The sequence below is a fragment of the Crinia signifera genome, chromosome 9, assembly GCF_055691185.1.
Source record: "Crinia signifera chromosome 9, ASM5569118v1, whole genome shotgun sequence".
In the NCBI taxonomy this organism is placed as follows: domain Eukaryota; kingdom Metazoa; phylum Chordata; class Amphibia; order Anura; family Myobatrachidae; genus Crinia; species Crinia signifera.
In genome coordinates, this window is record NC_139225.1 from 76960235 (window position 1) to 76980367 (window position 20133).

The 20133-nt window shown below is 45.2% G+C and overlaps 1 long non-coding RNA gene across 1 annotated transcript in view; it reads left to right on the forward strand.

The window, feature by feature from the left end:
* The first annotated feature begins 700 nt into the window (after positions 1 to 700).
* The window catches only part of LOC146035684 (uncharacterized), a 99082-nt gene continuing 79649 nt past the window's right edge, over positions 701 to 20133 (forward strand). The window contains exons 1-2 of the long non-coding RNA XR_014460695.1: positions 701 to 1161; positions 4861 to 5051. This is a non-coding gene — a long non-coding RNA (uncharacterized LOC146035684). The remainder of the gene's footprint in view (positions 1162 to 4860; positions 5052 to 20133) is intronic.

A 20133-nucleotide genomic window follows, 5' to 3' on the forward strand; every position in this document is an offset into this window, starting at 1 on the left:
TCGCATCGCTCGCTTCGCTCGCAATGCTTCGGGCACGGTGGCTCGCCACAGCTTTAATAACCTCCTCCACGCCCTAGTGGATGGTAGGGCATGAAATACCGCCTGTCGGCACATTTCGGCTCAAAAAACAGTGAAAAACCCCATGTCGACCTTATGACCAGTCGACCTTCCTCATGTCGACCTTTATGCAAATTCGACCTTAAGTCATGTCGACCTTGCCCCATGTCAACCTTAAGTCAGGTCGACCTTCCTGCCAGTCGGCCTAATGACTGTAGACCTAAGTTCATTCTAATAGATGACCGCTTCCCAACCCACAACAGAGAGAGCCGGCACCAGGAAGGGTGATCCCTGGGCAGGACAAGGGCCTGTGCAGTGCTGTGAGCTGCTGACCTGTAAGGAGCGGGGGCTGCGCAGCTGTGTGACCAGGAATGGCGCCAGGAGAGCCAGGCTCCTCCAAGTCCCCTACTGCTGCCACCTGCCAGAGGGAAGGGAACCGCGCTGCCCCCACTAGCTGCCAACCACAGGAGGAGCCCCAAACCCGGAGAGAACAGAATGTGTGCTGCCAAGGTGTCCTACATAGTGCCTGCCCGTGGAGGAGCCGAGAGGTTAAAGACTAGAACCTCGAGGAAGAAGGTGCTGAGGGGGTAAATTACCTGGGAGCACACCCAGCCGGAGGATTCTCCCGGGGTTGCACCGAAGAAGATAGAGGACGCAGCAAGTGGAGACCAAGGACTGCAGGCACCGCGTAGGACACCCGCTCTCGAGAAAGGACACGCAAAGGACCCCTAGCTGGAGACCTGTAGAAGCCCCCTCAGTGGTGCGGAGCTGCCCCTAGAGTTGCCTGTCCGAAAGTGTGTTTTGAACACTAGGCAACATCAAGGACAAGAGCCGCGCAGAGGACAGGTGACAGCCCAGTGGAGGAGAGGACAGAGGAAGATCCCCTGCCTCATAGGAGCCGGAGGTGGAAGCAGAGGCCGACCCAAAACAGCACGACAGGCGGAGCCATGGACGACCCAGCACCTCCTGCTGCAGGAGCCGATGACACAGGACACAAGACAGAGATCCTCTGGGAGCAGCCACAGCCATTACACCGCAACTGCGGAGCGCAGCATCCCGGGCGTGCTGTGTAGCGAATCCAGAGGGACTTGTGATGCAGTGGCGGTGAGTACCCCCTGATCCCGGGTGCTTGTGGCCCTCCTTCCTGATATTTCCCCATATATTAATAGGTACGTGTGTCATATTGCAGGTTGTTTTATTAGTGATCTATCTAAAGTGCAAGAGTAATGCAGATATTTCACAATTGTATTATATATATACACAATTACACGCTTTGGATGGGATGTTTTTGGCATTTTGGACTGGCTCCCATCGACCAATCGGGTTCTTCCTGAACTTACCCACCTCCTTTTGGTAGACTATGGTTTGATCTTGGTGTCTCGCAAAAATTGGGTCTTCCTAGTTTGTGGTATCTTATCCGCAGTAATGAAGGTGGTGATCCCTTATCTATTATTACATTGGCATACGTGTGGGAGGGTGAATATAGCAGGACTTAAACTTGAATGGAATTGAAGGTGTTAATATAAGCATGCTAAGGTCCTAATTTATCAAAGAGTGATAAAACTCGCTGTGATTGATAACACATGTTGCATATGATAAATAGTGCTCCAACCAATCCTCCCCAACCGCCATGTGTTCAGCCCCTGTCATTTGTTAAAAAAATGACTGTTAGGGGCGGATTGGCTGGTGTACCAATTATCATACGCAACAAGTGTGATCAGTCACGACGATTGTTATCACTCGTTGAAAAATGAGGGTACTCTTTACCTAGAAGGGCGGCCATCGCGACCATCGAATGCACTAAAAATCGGGTGCGACGCGATGCCCGCGATGGCCGCGATTTCCCATAGGGACCAATGTTAAAAATCAGATTGACCGCGATTTTAGTGTTCAATGCCTCAATGCCCGCGATTTTTACATAGGAAACAATGTTAAATGGGCCACAGAGCCCTAATAGTCACCGTGAACTCTGAAATGGCCCCCACAATTGTTAACGCCACCCCACGATCAACGTGAACCCGAAGCGTGGCGAGCGCAGCGAGCCCGCGAGGGGCGGCGGTACGCGTCCTCCGACCTTTTCATGCTCTACTATCCACGTCGGCGTGGAGTTGAGAATAGAATAGTGTGGCGAGCGCAGCGAGCCACCAAGGCCCGAAGCGTGGCGAGCGGACGCGGATACCTTCACAGTTATACGCGTCCCCTCGCGGGCTTCACAGGTGTCCGTGGCGAAAAGCGGACACCTGTGAAGCCCGCGAGGGGACGCGTTTACCTGTGAAGGTATCCGCGTCCCCTCGCGGGGCTCGCTGCGCTCGCCACACTATTCTATTCTCAACTCCACGCCGACGTGGATAGTAGGGCATGAAAAGGTCGGAGGACGCTTACCGCCGCCCCTCGCGGGCTCGCTGCGCGCGCCACGCTTCGGGTTCACGTTGATCGTGGGGTGGCGTTAACAATTGTGGGGGCCATTTCAGAGTTCACGGTGACTATTAGGGCTCTCTGGCCCATTTAACATTGATTCCTATGGCCAAATCGCGGGCATTGAGCCATTTAACATTAAAATCGCGGTCAATCACCGTTTTTAACATTGATCCCTATGGGAAAATCGCGGGCACCCGATTTTAATGTACCCGCGATTTACCCACGATGGCCGCGATTTTTTACCCCCGACGCCCGCGATTCCAATCGCGGGCGCCGTTCTAGGTAAAGAGTACCAAAATGAGTAACTCTGTAGCGCTTTTAGAGGCTCCTACCCCTCGGCCAGTATGAAGAAGGGCTGAGTGTGCGTCCATGTTGCTTTTACTGCAACGTCACCAGGACCCGCACACCAGGACCCGCACACACACAACGTCACCAGGACCAGGACACACACACACACACACACACACAACGTTATTCAAAATATATATAGTCTGTTATGAAATATATATTATATACTGTATGTAAGAGAAGGAGAACACATATATATTTCAGAACTCAGCCACAGAAGTAATTTTGATGGCTTTCAATTAACGGATTTAAACTGGCAGTGGTGGAGAGGTGCCCCCTTGAGAGCAGGAGCCCGGGGGCAGATGACTCCATTGCCTCCCAGAGTTCTGCCTCTGCTCTCTGCATTCCACAGCATTGATCTTGCTAACGATGTCCTCAAACACGGCCGACAGAGGATGTTGCTGACTATGTTTGGGAGTGCGCATAGTCAGCGATGTAGGGGGTAATACACTCCTGATTGCAAGACTAAAAATGTGGAGGCCAGGCGATTAAGGAATGTCTGCGCATGTATATAGATCCTAGTGCTCAGGCCATCCACTGATGAAATACAGCGTCTTTTTTTTTTTGCATAATCAGTGGCCATAAGCAAGATGATTGACAGGAACCCAGTGTTTGGGGGTATCACCCGTCCGTTTTCTGAACGTGTCTGGGAAGGCATGTGACATCCCTTCTGGCCTCGATTGAAGCCACCGAGTAAGTTCTGGGCTTGGCACAGACTGCAGGGGTGCCGGACGGGTTCCCGACAGTCGGGATCCCGACAGTCATTTACCTGACGTCGGGATCCCGACAGTCATTTACCTGACGTCGGGATCCCGACTGTCAAAACACCGACAGCCGGGTGCCCGATGGCCACCCGCTATTTTCCCTCATGGGGGTCCACGACCCTCATAGAGGTAGAATAGAATAGGTGGCTCGCGTAGCGAGTCCGCAAGGGGCTTTTCTGCGCTCGCCATGCTGTTTGAGTACAGGCAGTCGGGATGCCAACGTCGGGCTAATGACTGTTGGGATCCCGACTGTCGCAGTCCCATACCACACCCGACTGCACACACACTGGGAAAATCATTCAGTGGTGAGTTAGGTGCAAAATGGATTTAGCTATTCGCAGGTAGAGTGGCCAATCCCGGGAACAGCGGGATCCCAGGATTTGGCCCCAACATTGGCCGGATTTCTAGATTGGGCTGTGCACCCACTAAAATGCTGCCCGGCTTCTCCCGTCCCTGGCTCTGCGCAACGGCATTTGTTATATTAAGTAAACCAATCCCGGGATTGAGCATTTTTCAATCCCATATCTCCGGATTCAAAAAATGCCCAGGGATTGTCATCCCTAAACGGAAACCATTCGCAGGCTTGCACGGGGTGGGATTACACTCTGTCGCTATGGCGACTATATAACTAATAGCAGTATATCCATAAGGTGCTGCTAAATCTGACCGGAGCGATCAGGTCTGAATAACCCCCATCGGGCGTAGCAACCCTTCTAATAACCGGGTCGAATGGCCGAGTTGGTCGACCTGGGTTATTTGGTTGGGAGCTTTCACACCGCACCTCAAGCAGGGTCGCTCTAACATCCACCCAGCAATAATTCGGGTTTAAAGTGCGATACGAAAGGGGTATGGTTTTGTTTGTTTTTGGTGTCAATGCCAGCTGGGTATCTGTATATAGCAGGGCTGGGCAATTGCGGTCCTCCAGATGTTGATGAACTACACATCCCAGCATGCCTTGCATCAGTTTCAGCATGGCCACATAGCAAAACTAATGCAAAGCATCCTGGGATGTGTAGTTCATTAACATCTGGAGGGCCGCATGGTTGGCACTGTCCTGGGTTACACTCATAACAGACATATAAGAGACTCCATATCCAGCCGCACGCGCAGTCTCTATCCCTGTGCAAAGTGGGGATTCGGGTTGATTTGCGATTCCATCGTAGACTCTGATGTTCTCTGTACTGTGTCTCGGACTAATCTGATGGCAAGGAATCACAGTGTGAGCTCTGCACTAAGTCATTAGCCCCTATTAATGTCATTGTTTCATTCATAGATGGAAACTGTACCTGCTAGAATATTTTCCTAACCAGAAGCCGCATAACTGCGATACTTAGACATTGGAGAATACTTCCATCTAGATTATCTGATTTACTGAGAATGGAGAACGGAATGGAGGAGAAGAATCCCATCGCTAATAAGCTATTGAATATAACCTTGGAGATCATCTGCCTGCTGACTGGGGAGGTAAAATCACAGTGACATCACTCTTTTCTCTATTACTGACACAGGGACCTGACTAGGGAGGTGAGTGGGTCTGGGTGCATCACAGTGACATCACTCTAATCTCTATTACTGACACAGGGACCTGACTGGGGAGGTGAGGGGGTCTGGGAGCATCAAAGTGACATCACTCTAATCTCTATTACTAACACAGGGACCTGACTGGGGAGGTGAGGGGGTCTGGGAGCATCAAAGTGACATCACTCTAATCTCTATTACTGACACAGGGACCTGACTGGGGAGGTGAGGGGGACTGGGGGTGTCACATTGACATCACTCATCTCTATTGCTAACAAAGGGACCTTACTGGGGAGGTGAGGGGGTCTGGGAGCGTCACAGTGACATTACTCTTATCTCTATTGCTAACACAGACCGGACTGCGGAGGTGAGGTGGTCTGGGAGCATCAGTGACATCACTTTTATCTCTATTACTGACACAGGGACCTTACTGGGGATTGAAAACGGTTGATATTCAAGAGAGAATATCAGAAAAGAAACTCCCGGGTGGGGCACAACCTTCTATAGTAATGTATATATCAGTCTAAAATATCAACTTTATTATTACTAAAATTGATCCTTTAGATGGATCAATGACGAACATGAGACAAGAACATACAGATAACATGAATAATAGTATACAATTGAGAAAATTCGTGAAAATATAATGTAAGGTCTGAAAAGAGGACTAAATTGCCTCTATATTCGGTATCACAAAAATATCAATGTATTTATGTAAAAAATTATTATTATTTCAGACTGGGCACGTCTTCACTTGGCCAACAATTGGTTGACACATCAAAACATCAAGATAAATACAATACTTTATCAAAACAAGAGGCTCACTGTCAAACAGCACACATTTATCTAGCAAATGTGTTCTGACTTAAATTGGACTGCACAGTCATGGATGTAATGGAGACGGGAGCAGTGGTGAAGTACCTGAGCTGTGTATACTCGCGGGGAGTAGCTGTTGTCTGTGCTTACGGTGGCAATCATATACTTGCACAGTTGAGCGGACTCAGCGAGTGTCACAGGTACGAGAGTAGAGCACAAAGGGGTTTCTGCTGTCTCCAGGGGCGACCAACCTGGCCCTGTTATACAGAGACAGCGCAGAGTCAGGTAATGGGTCCTCCGGAGATGAGAGAACCCTGATTGGAGGGGGTGTCAGTAAAGAGAGCACCTTCACTTTAAATCCCTGGCATACGCTACTGTCCAGTGTGTACGTCCATAGACATAGTGAACAATGGTTGAGCGGTATGTCTGGGTGGTGAATTGCAGAAGAAAGTATAGATTGCACTGCGGTACTATTGTTTGGATTTCTGAGTCACTATTGTACCATGCAAAAGGTGGTAATAAGAGAAAGATTTTTCAAAGAAGTGCAAGTCTAAGCTGCCACAATGGGGGTATAATGCCCTATATTATCTTGGCCCAGAAACAGAACTAAGCTGGCTATCTAAGGGGTCACCCTAAATTAAATGGACCTATTGGCCAAGTAGCCTGTAAAACGGTGTTGAAATATTATGCTGATCTGTAGTCCTATGACGGAAGATAACACTGTGATATCGATTATGAAATGTACTGAGTATTTTCCTCAGTTATCTCCTGTGCAGTGATTTTTTTGATTTAGGATATACAGTAATTCCACATATAGACCAGGGTGCAAGAGATGGAGAAAAAATCCCTATGCAATGCAAACACACAGCTTAGCGCAATAAATTGCCTGAAATGTACTGGGTATTTTCTTCAATTATTTCCTGTGCAGTGATTTTTTTGATTTAGAATATACAGTAATTCCACATATAGATCAGAGTGCAAGAGATGGAGAAAAAATCCCTATGCAATGCAAACACACAGCTTAGCGCAATAAATTGCCAATTACTGTATTTAAATATAGTGCAACACTCTGTCTCTGTATGTTAAAGTCACAGTTTTATGTATTAAGGTAGCAATCCACTGTAGTTACATATAGTGCAACATAGTATATGCAATGAATTAGTACTAGGTGACAAGCCACTGTAACTAAATATAACGTGACAGGAAATAAGCAATAGATTATTATCTAATAACCCCGTAGTTAGAATTACAGGGAATGTATTTTTATATTTCTTATAACAGAGGCAGTGCCCTGAGGGCTGTTAGACTCACGGACACCCGGTCCAGGGTGTATCGCTGGGGGCTCTGTGCAACAGATAGCGAAATCCCTCAGTGTGTATGCCCCAGTCAGGATACTGCGACCAATCGGCAAGGTGAGTATCATCCGTGGTGTTAGATATATACACTGTCACAGTAGGTAGATAAAGAGAAACAGTCTCAGTGTAAGGATAGATGATGATAATAAGATGCTCTGCGTTGTTTTAAAGAATCTACAGCGTCTTCTGAGATTTCTACAGGTACAGCCGTGGACTCCGCTGTTTGCCCTGTAAGACAGCTGAAGTAAGCTGTGTCTATAAAGGTTACAGAGGGAGACAGACGGTGATTAGATATCCCGTCCAGGGGTTAGTTCCATCGGCGGCAGGTGAATAGAGCCGCCAGTGTGTCTCTCCATCGGCTGCGCTGGTATTCAGTGGAAGCCTTTGGCTTTAAATAAGCAGGTTGTAGCGGGAGACAGACGGTGATGAGATGTCCCGTCCAGGGATTAGTGCCGTCGGCGGCAGATGAGCTGAGCCGCCGGTGTGTTGCTCCGTCAGCTATGCCGGCATTTAGTGGGAGCCTTCAGCTGGCCGGGGGGTCGTGCTGTTTGCAGCGATGAGAGCCAAACAAAGATATGTGAAGCGTGCCGGGTCCCGCTCGTGCACAGCGGGGACCTGAACAACCGAGACGTACGTTTCACTATGGAAGCTTTCTCAATCGGTGTAAAGGTGTGCTCTGGCGCCCATTATTTAAATGGTGTTTGGCCAATCCCAGGTGGGGGCAGGTGGAAGAGGTGGGGAGGAGAAATGAGCTGGTCAGCCTAATAAAGAAGAATGATTTGCAAACATGGGACTGACACCGTCTATTGATCATATTTAGAGGAGGAATTAATTAGCGGGGAAAGGGAGGAAGACGTTGCGATCCTGACTTAGTGGAAAAAGGAGCATGTGGAATACTGATTATTATTATTAAAAACATTGCGTGGTCACAGATAAAGATATGTTAAATATTAATGGTACATGGGCTATATGCCGCAGAGCGCTGAAAATGGTGTATGTTGTATATACAAGAAAAAAATAATAATTATAATTTTAATAGGAAAAGTAATGTAGAATACTGATTTTTATTGAGGGCATTATATGGTCATGAATAAAATTATACACACTAGATATTCATGGAACAGGGGCGTTGAAATAATGTTTAATGTATATAAAATGAAAATGTGAGATAAGGATCATTACCTTTTAATGGGAGTTATGAAGTCAAAATAAGTGTGTAATGGTGGTCGATTAGTGTACAAATATAATATATGTATAGATGAAGCCCATATTTCTATCTAGCTTTCATATATTATTTTATTCTCTTTTTTTCTTTTTTTCTATTTTTCTTCTTCCTCCTACTATATCAATAGACAAGGTGCATAATGGCCCTTATTCTGATCGGTGCGGATATTCCCGCATTCTTACGGAGCGGTCCGCACGCCACGGTGTTCTACCGCGTGCGGCCATCGTCCGTAGAAACGCCCACGTGTCCTCCGCATTCGGACGGACTCACTCTTTAAGAACAGGGCGTGTTTACGGACGACATACAAACCATGCGTGTGCGGGAGAAACACTCCGATTCTGCACGGTATTACAGAGTAGTACAGAGTATGCTCGGGAATACCGCATCCGAACGGGAGCCAAGCGGTGCTACCGCCCGTAAGCGGAGTATTTACGCCAAACAACCCACTATTATGTATATTCTGCAAAACATCACATGACCCACTTATTCAATTACCTATCCTCATAAAAAAATGCTTATTTGGAATTGGAATCAATTAGATGCCAATATATCCTTACAAGCATGCCTAACACATGCATTGCACACATTAACCCTTACAGCAATTGAAGTGCAATGGTTTCAATTAAAGCACTGACAAGCGTCCTATTAATGATTAATGAGTAAAGGAGTCGATTTTATTGGGTTCAGGTGTTAATGCTTGTAGTCATTAGGCGGTCCGTTCGCCTCCCGCAGGAACGAGTGGTGTCCGCAAAGCAATAGTGGCCTTTTGGACACCGCACATTTCTTTCCTTTTTGTTCGCGTGCATTCGGAGTGCTATCCGAATGCACGCCCCCCAACATAAGTGTACTCCCCCGTGTCCGCCCATGTTTCCGCCCCGTTTTGCCCACTTTGAAACTACGCCCATGTGTCATTCCGCATGACGCCCATAATACGCCCATATTTCCCGAATGATTGCGGTGACCAGTTTTGTACGGGATTTGCCCGAACAGGTACGGAGTCTATGCGTGGCACATGCGCGTGGCGTTCTCCACGCATGCGCAGACGCCGTAAAGACGCGATCCGAAAGTATGCGGTAAAGTACGCGTCAATCAGAATAAGGGCCAATGACAAGTGAAAGATGCATATTTAATAAAGTGCAGAGAAATGTGTATGTGAGGAAATGCATGCGTGTATACTGGTGTACACGCATGCGGAGAGGACCGCGAGTGCATATCCCTGTGTAAACAAAGGCAGAGAGTATGAAATTATAACTATGTAAGCACATATATGTGAACTAAAAATAAGAAAAATTAATAATGATAAAAATGATGGGTTTAAGATCACACCCACTGGTGTGAATGGAAAGCGTGACGAAAAAAAGGGGGTGAGCAATGGTGACAAAATTTCATGTGATATTGTGAAGTGGGAGAAAAAAAGGGGGGAGGGGAAAGATTATGCGTGTGAAAAGGATGAGAAATACAATAATTTTTGGGGAATGATATGGATTGATGAATTATTACGACATAAGAAGAGGAAGATTATAACCAAATGGGGGTTAGGTACAGATTTATGGGTTTAAAAAAAAACCATAATTGATGAATTCATTCAGACCCATGGGAGTTACTGAGTTGAGTCTGAAAGTCCAACTGCTTTCCTTTTTCAAAAGCTCCCTGGTAATGTCACCTCCACGAATCCCCAGGTGAAGTTGCTCTAGTCCAAAAGCCTTCAGACCCTTGGGAGATCCTCCATGGTGTTTGTGGAAATGACGTGCCACAGAGGTTAACTTTTTTAGTTTTTTGAGATCAGAGGCTGCGTTTCGAATACTCCCAACATGCTCGAGTATTCTCTGTTTCAGAGGGCGTGTGGTCATGCCAACGTATCTCAGGTTGCATTGGCATTCCAGGCAATAGACTAGACTCTTAGTCTCGCAATTGAAATACCCTACAATCTTAATTTGTTTGTTGGTCCTGTCCATCACAGAAGATCTCTTATCCAGGAAGGCGCATGCTTTACAATGGCCGCAGGGATAAGTACCCGTCGCCTTTGCCAGTGTGGACTTTCTAGTTTTAGAGAAATGACTCTGTACTAGGGTATCGCGGAGGTTCGGTGCTCTGCGCCAACTGCAATCTGGTCGTTCTCCCAGTGCTTCTCTGAGGATGTTATCATTTTGAAGGATAGGCCAGTGTCTGGAGAGTATATTTTGTAATTCCCTCCATTCATTACAAAAGTTGCTAATGAAGCGTATCGGTTGTGACGATGTTTTGACCTTGTTCTGTGGGAATATAAGGGTTTGTCTATCACATGTTCGGGCATGATGTCTGGCGCTCTTAATGCACCTCTTGCTATACCCCCTACTCAGGAGCCGGTTGGAAAGTTCTTGGCTTTTGCTTTCATAAGACTGGATGTCAGTGCAGTTTCTGCGGAGACGCAGAAATTCTCCCTTTGGCAGATTTTTAACCGTCGGAGGGAAGTGAAAGCTCTGGTGGTGGAGCAGACTGTTGGTAGAGGTCTGTTTTCTAAACAGTTCAGTTTTAAGTGCTCCATCCACATCCTTATACAGGGTGAGATCCAAAAAGGTAGCTTGCTGTTGACTATACTCATAGGTAAGTTTAATATTGAGTGTGTTGGTATTGAGTATGTCAATAAGTGCTCTCAATTCATCCAGACTACCATGCCACAGCATAAGGATGTCATCAATGTATCTATACCAACCTACAATGAGGTCGGTATAGATATCATTGGTATCACAGAAAACACATTCCCTTTCCCAGGATCCGAGGAACAGATTGGCGTAAGTGGGCGCACATGCCGCGCCCATCGCCGTTCCCCGGACCTGGAGGAAGAAAGAGTCATTGAAGGTAAAGTAATTTTTACCTAAAACAAAACCAAGAAGGTCCAACAAGAAGGTATGGAAGTCGTCCTGGCCTTCTGTTTCCAAGAAGGTCCGTACAGCCTGTAATCCGTCCTGGTGTCGAATACAGGTGTAAAGGGACTCGACGTCCATGGTGACAATATAGTCTCCTGCGGTCAGGAAGACCCCATCGATTTTCCGAAGCACATCGGCAGTATCCTGGAGATAAGACGGCAAGCTGTACACATGATGTCTAAGGTATGTATCGATGAATTTACTGGCAGGTTCCAGGAGACCACCGATGCCCGAGACTATTGGTCTCCCAGGGGGTTTGGTAAGATGTTTATGTACCTTAGGCAACAGGTAGAAGGTAGGTACTTTGGGACAATGAATCTGCAGAAAGGAAGTTTCTTTATTAGTAATGGTGCCCAGTTGGTTATATTGGCGTAACATTTTGTTATACATTTCGAGGAAGTCAGTGGTGGGGTTACCCAGCAATTTTTTATAACAGGTTTTGTCCTGTAGTTGTTTATTGACCTCGGCAAGGTACATCTCTATAGGCCAGATGACGATATTGCCTCCCTTGTCCGAGGGCTTCAGGATGACATCCTCCCATCCTCTGATCTCCTTGAGGGCTGCCCTTTCATTGCTGGTAAGATTGTCATTCATGGTTGGTAGATGCAGATTTTTTGATTGTTCCAGTTTATCCATGTCCCTGCCTACCATGTCCATGAAGACTTTTACGTTTGGACTTATGTTGTCCTGAGGCATGAAGTTGGATTTCCTTTTGCACAGGTCTAATCGTCTGGTCTCCGGAGGACAGGTAGTGGAGCTCCCTGATGCCAGTTCTTGTAATGCCTCAATGGCTTCCTGTTCTTCAATTGACAGAGTCATCTCTGAAGGTTCTGGAATGTTGATGTCAGTGGGAGTATTGTACAGTTTGTGTAGAAAGAGTTTTCTTCCGAACATTTTAAGATCTTTTTCCCATTGAAATCTATTGAAAGAATTTATGGGTGAGAATGATAGCCCTTTGGCAAGTAGGGATGTGTGCGCATCATCAAGTTGGTGATCCGAGAGGTTGATAATTCTCAAATTATCATCGACCGAGTCTATGGGCGTTGGAAGCGTGGCGATTGGCGGGATGGCATCTCCGTCCTCCACTGACGTGGATCTCGTCCTCTTCTTCTTCCCCCTCCGCGTTCGTTTGCTGGTTTTCGATATCTGCCCCTGGATGTTCCTGGGCCTATTTCTAAAAAAGACATCGCGTTCCTAATGGATGCATTCTGGGAGTCCTCTATATCGGACATTTCGGCCTCTGAGGAACTGTACTGAGAATTATAGGTTTTCTCTCTAATTCTGTCCGTACGTCTCCATTTGAAGATCTGCCCTGTGGCATAATCTCGTTTATCTCTGAGAAATTTTGAACGTTTGCGTTCAATGATCATTTTCTCATAATTTTGAAGATCTTCTTTTGTTTTTGTAAAGGTTTTTTGAAAATTTTCATCTTTTTCCCAGGTCTCGAGGGTTTTACTTAATTTAGAAATTTCTTTGTCACACTCTTCCAACATGAGAAGGTTATGTTTGGAAAGAATGGACATCAAGTCAGAGGAGCACTTCAACAGACAGGCCTCCCACTCGGTTTTTAGGTTAGGTGTAATGAACTCAAAAGTTGGAAATATTTTTGGACGCAGTCCTCTAGGCACCAATTTTTGTTTTAAGTAGTTTTCTGTGGTTGTCAAATCCCAGTTGGTACGTATCTGTTTTTGTAATGTTAGGTTTAGTTTGCGTAAGTCTTCCTCCCATGAAGTGTGTTGAGTATAATCCTCAATGGAGGTTGGAAAAATGTTGTTCAAGTCATCTGCCGATCTTTTTAAAGAGAATAATTCATCTTTTAAATTGAAAGCCATATTTGGTAAGTCCAAAATATGAAAAAATATGGATGACGCAAGTGTGCGGGTAACAAATTAGGTTGTTCCGTGCAACCTTAGGTGGCCTGGAAAACCGGGAAAAACACACCGGTATGAAGTAACTGTAGCTCAGGGAAAAGGGGGAGGGGATGAAGGCCAAGGGCACAGGACTAATTTGCTATGGGGTAAGAAGGTTTTCTCCAATCAACATATAAATGAATTTATAATATATAGTATTGTTGTGGAGGTGCTCCCAGGGAGTAAGGTAAGTACAATTGAAAACGGTTGATATTCAAGAGAGAATATCAGAAAAGAAACTCCCGGGTGGGGCACAACCTTCTATAGTAATGTATATATCAGTCTAAAATATCAACTTTATTATTACTAAAATTGATCCTTTAGATGGATCAATGACGAACATGAGACAAGAACATACAGATAACATGAATAATAGTATACAATTGAGAAAATTCGTGAAAATATAATGTAAGGTCTGAAAAGAGGACTAAATTGCCTCTATATTCGGTATCACAAAAATATCAATGTATTTATGTAAAAAATTATTATTATTTCAGACTGGGCACGTCTTCACTTGGCCAACAATTGGTTGACACATCAAAACATCGAGATAAATACAATACTTTATCAAAACAAGAGGCTCACTGTCAAACAGCACACATTTATCTAGCAAATGTGTTCTGACTTAAATTGGACTGCACAGTCATGGATGTAATGGAGACGGGAGCAGTGGTGAAGTACCTGAGCTGTGTATACTCGCGGGGAGTAGCTGTTGTCTGTGCTTACGGTGGCAATCATATACTTGCACAGTTGAGCGGACTCAGCGAGTGTCACAGGTACGAGAGTAGAGCACAAAGGGGTTTCTGCTGTCTCCAGGGGCGACCAACCTGGCCCTGTTATACAGAGACAGCGCAGAGTCAGGTAATGGGTCCTCCGGAGATGAGAGAACCCTGATTGGAGGGGGTGTCAGTAAAGAGAGCACCTTCACTTTAAATCCCTGGCATACGCTACTGTCCAGTGTGTACGTCCATAGACATAGTGAACAATGGTTGAGCGGTATGTCTGGGTGGTGAATTGCAGAAGAAAGTATAGATTGCACTGCGGTACTATTGTTTGGATTTCTGAGTCACTATTGTACCATGCAAAAGACAAAAGAAGATCTTCAAAATTATGAGAAAATGATCATTGAACGCAAAAGTTCAAAATTTCTCAGAGATAAACGAGATTATGCCACAGGGCAGATCTTCAAATGGAGACGTACGGACAGAATTAGAGAGAAAACCTATAATTCTCAGTACAGTTCCTCAGAGGCCGAAATGTCCGATATAGAGGACTCCCAGAATGCATCCATTAGGAACGCGATGTCTTTTTTAGAAATAGGCCCAGGAACATCCAGGGGCAGATATCGAAAACCAGCAAACGAACGCGGAGGGGGAAGAAGAAGAGGACGAGATCCACGTCCGTGGAGGACGGAGATGCCATCCCGCCAATCGCCACGCTTCCAACGCCCATAGACTCGGTCGATGATAATTTGAGAATTATCAACCTCTCGGATCACCAACTTGATGATGCGCACACATCCCTACTTGCCAAAGGGCTATCATTCTCACCCATAAATTCTTTCAATAGATTTCAATGGGAAAAAGATCTTAAAATGTTCGGAAGAAAACTCTTTCTACACAAACTGTACAATACTCCCACTGACATCAACATTCCAGAACCTTCAGAGATGACTCTGTCAATTGAAGAACAGGAAGCCATTGAGGCATTACAAGAACTGGCATCAGGGAGCTCCACTACCTGTCCTCCGGAGACCAGACGATTAGACCTGTGCAAAAGGAAATCCAACTTCATGCCTCAGGACAACATAAGTCCAAACGTAAAAGTCTTCATGGACATGGTAGGCAGGGACATGGATAAACTGGAACAATCAAAAAATCTGCATCTACCAACCATGAATGACAATCTTACCAGCAATGAAAGGGCAGCCCTCAAGGAGATCAGAGGATGGGAGGATGTCATCCTGAAGCCCTCGGACAAGGGAGGCAATATCGTCATCTGGCCTATAGAGATGTACCTTGCCGAGGTCAATAAACAACTACAGGACAAAACCTGTTATAAAAAATTGCTGGGTAACCCCACCACTGACTTCCTCGAAATGTATAACAAAATGTTACGCCAATATAACCAACTGGGCACCATTACTAATAAAGAAACTTCCTTTCTGCAGATTCATTGTCCCAAAGTACCTACCTTCTACCTGTTGCCTAAGGTACATAAACATCTTACCAAACCCCCTGGGAGACCAATAGTCTCGGGCATCGGTGGTCTCCTGGAACCTGCCAGTAAATTCATCGATACATACCTTAGACATCATGTGTACAGCTTGCCGTCTTATCTCCAGGATACTGCCGATGTGCTTCGGAAAATCGATGGGGTCTTCCTGACCGCAGGAGACTATATTGTCACCATGGACGTCGAGTCCCTTTACACCTGTATTCGACACCAGGACGGATTACAGGCTGTACGGACCTTCTTGGAAACAGAAGGCCAGGACGACTTCCATACCTTCTTGTTGGACCTTCTTGGTTTTGTTTTAGGTAAAAATTACTTTACCTTCAATGACTCTTTCTTCCTCCAGGTCCGGGGAACGGCGATGGGCGCGGCATGTGCGCCCACTTACGCCAATCTGTTCCTCGGATCCTGGGAAAGGGAATGTGTTTTCTGTGATACCAATGATATCTATACCGACCTCATTGTAGGTTGGTATAGATACATTGATGACATCCTTATGCTGTGGCATGGTAGTCTGGATGAATTGAGAGCACTTATTGACATACTCAATACCAACACACTCAATATTAAACTTACCTATGAGTATAGTCAACAGCAAGCTACCTTTTTGGATCTCACCCTGTATAAGGATGTGGATGGAGCACTTAAAACTGAACTGTTTAGAAAACAGACCTCTACCAACAGTCTGCTCCACCACCAGAGCTTTCACTTCCCTCCGACGGTTAAAAATCTGCCAAAGGGAGAATTTCTGCGTCTCCGCAGAAACTGCACTGACATCCAGTCTTATGAAAGCAAAAGCCAAGAACTTTCCAACCGGCTCCTGAGTAGGGGGTATAGCAAGAGGTGCATTAAGAGCGCCAGACATCATGCCCGAACATGTGATAGACAAACCCTTATATTCCCACAGAACAAGGTCAAAACATCGTCACAACCGATACGCTTCATTAGCAACTTTTGTAATGAATGGAGGGAATTACAAAATATACTCTCCAGACACTGGCCTATCCTTCAAAATGATAACATCCTCAGAGAAGCACTGGGAGAACGACCAGATTGCAGTTGGCGCAGAGCACCGAACCTCCGCGATACCCTAGTACAGAGTCATTTCTCTAAAACTAGAAAGTCCACACTGGCAAAGGCGACGGGTACTTATCCCTGCGGCCATTGTAAAGCATGCGCCTTCCTGGATAAGAGATCTTCTGTGATGGACAGGACCAACAAACAAATTAAGATTGTAGGGTATTTCAATTGCGAGACTAAGAGTCTAGTCTATTGCCTGGAATGCCAATGCAACCTGAGATCCGTTGGCATGACCACACGCCCTCTGAAACAGAGAATACTCGAGCATGTTGGGAGTATTCGAAACGCAGCCTCTGATCTCAAAAAACTAAAAAAGTTAACCTCTGTGGCACGTCATTTCCACAAACACCATGGAGGATCTCCCAAGGGTCTGAAGGCTTTTGGACTAGAGCAACTTCACCTGGGGATTCGTGGAGGTGACATTACCAGGGAGCTTTTGAAAAAGGAAAGCAGTTGGACTTTCAGACTCAACTCAGTAACTCCCATGGGTCTGAATGAATTCATCAATTATGGGTTTTTTTTAAACCCATAAATCTGTACCTAACCCCCATTTGGTTATAATCTTCCTCTTCTTATGTCGTAATAATTCATCAATCCATATCATTCCCCAAAAATTATTGTATTTCTCATCCTTTTCACACGCATAATCTTTCCCCTCCCCCCTTTTTTTCTCCCACTTCACAATATCACATGAAATTTTGTCACCATTGCTCACCCCCTTTTTTTCGTCACGCTTTCCATTCACACCAGTGGGTGTGATCTTAAACCCATCATTTTTATCATTATTAATTTTTCTTATTTTTAGTTCACATATATGTGCTTACATATTTATAATTTCATACTCTCTGCCTTTGTTTACACAGGGATATGCACTCGCGGTCCTCTCCGCATGCGTGTACACCAGTATACACGCATGCATTTCCTCACATACACATTTCTCTGCACTTTATTAAATATGCATCTTTCACTTGTCATTATGCACCTTGTCTATTGATATAGTAGGAGGAAGAAGAAAAATAGAAAAAAAGAGAATAAAATAATATATGAAAGCTAGATAGAAATATGGGCTTCATCTATACATATATTATATTTGTACACTAATCGACCACCATTACACACTTATTTTGACTTCATAACTCCCATTAAAAGGTAATGATCCTTATCTCACATTTTCATTTTATATACATTAAACATTATTTCAACGCCCCTGTTCCATGAATATCTAGTGTGTATAATTTTATTCATGACCATATAATGCCCTCAATAAAAATCAGTATTCTACATTACTTTTCCTATTAAAATTATAATTATTATTTTTTTCTTGTATATACAACATACACCATTTTCAGCGCTCTGCGGCATATAGCCCTTGTACCATTAATATTTAACATATCTTTATCTGTGACCACGCAATGTTTTTAATAATAATAATCAGTATTCCACATGCTCCTTTTTCCTCTAAGTCAGGATCGCAACGTCTTCCTCCCTTTCCCCGCTAATTAATTCCTCCTCTAAATATGATCAATAGACGGTGTCAGTCCCATGTTTGCAAATCATTCTTCTTTATTAGGCTGACCAGCTCATTTCTCCTCCCCACCTCTTCCACCTGCCCCCACCTGGGATTGGCCAAACACCATTTAAATAATGGGCGCCAGAGCACACCTTTACACCGATTGAGAAAGCTTCCATAGTGAAACGTACGTCTCGGTTGTTCAGGTCCCCGCTGTGCACGAGCGGGACCCGGCACGCTTCACATATCTTTGTTTGGCTCTCATCGCTGCAAACAGCACGACCCCCCGGCCAGCTGAAGGCTCCCACTAAATGCCGGCATAGCTGACGGAGCAACACACCGGCGGCTCAGCTCATCTGCCGCCGACGGCACTAATCCCTGGACGGGACATCTCATCACCGTCTGTCTCCCGCTACAACCTGCTTATTTAAAGCCAAAGGCTTCCACTGAATACCAGCGCAGCCGATGGAGAGACACACTGGCGGCTCTATTCACCTGCCGCCGATGGAACTAACCCCTGGACGGGATATCTAATCACCGTCTGTCTCCCTCTGTAACCTTTATAGACACAGCTTACTTCAGCTGTCTTACAGGGCAAACAGCGGAGTCCACGGCTGTACCTGTAGAAATCTCAGAAGACGCTGTAGATTCTTTAAAACAACGCAGAGCATCTTATTATCATCATCTATCCTTACACTGAGACTGTTTCTCTTTATCTACCTACTGTGACAGTGTATATATCTAACACCACGGATGATACTCACCTTGCCGATTGGTCGCAGTATCCTGACTGGGGCATACACACTGAGGGATTTCGCTATCTGTTGCACAGAGCCCCCAGCGATACACCCTGGACCGGGTGTCCGTGAGTCTAACAGCCCTCAGGGCACTGCCTCTGTTATAAGAAATATAAAAATACATTCCCTGTAATTCTAACTACGGGGTTATTAGATAATAATCTATTGCTTATTTCCTGTCACGTTATATTTAGTTACAGTGGCTTGTCACCTAGTACTAATTCATTGCATATACTATGTTGCACTATATGTAACTACAGTGGATTGCTACCTTAATACATAAAACTGTGACTTTAACATACAGAGACAGAGTGTTGCACTATATTTAAATACAGTAATTGGCAATTTATTGCGCTAAGCTGTGTGTTTGCATTGCATAGGGATTTTTTCTCCATCTCTTGCACTCTGATCTATATGTGGAATTACTGTATATTCTAAATCAAAAAAATCACTGCACAGGAAATAATTGAAGAAAATACCCAGTACATTTCAGGCAATTTATTGCGCTAAGCTGTGTGTTTGCATTGCATAGGGATTTTTTCTCCATCTCTTGCACCCTGGTCTATATGTGGAATTACTGTATATCCTAAATCAAAAAAATCACTGCACAGGAGATAACTGAGGAAAATACTCAGTACATTTCATAATCGATATCACAGTGTTATCTTCCGTCATAGGACTACAGCATAATATTTCAACACCGTTTTACAGGCTACTTGGCCAATAGGTCCATTTAATTTAGGGTGACCCCTTAGATAGCCAGCTTAGTTCTGTTTCTGGGCCAAGATAATATAGGGCATTATACCCCCATTGTGGCAGCTTAGACTTGCACTTCTTTGAAAAATCTTTCTCTTATTACCACCTTTTGCATGGTACAATAGTGACTCAGAAATCCAAACAATAGTACCGCAGTGCAATCTATACTTTCTTCTGCAATTCACCACCCAGACATACCGCTCAACCATTGTTCACTATGTCTATGGACGTACACACTGGACAGTAGCGTATGCCAGGGATTTAAAGTGAAGGTGCTCTCTTTACTGACACCCCCTCCAATCAGGGTTCTCTCATCTCCGGAGGACCCATTACCTGACTCTGCGCTGTCTCTGTATAACAGGGCCAGGTTGGTCGCCCCTGGAGACAGCAGAAACCCCTTTGTGCTCTACTCTCGTACCTGTGACACTCGCTGAGTCC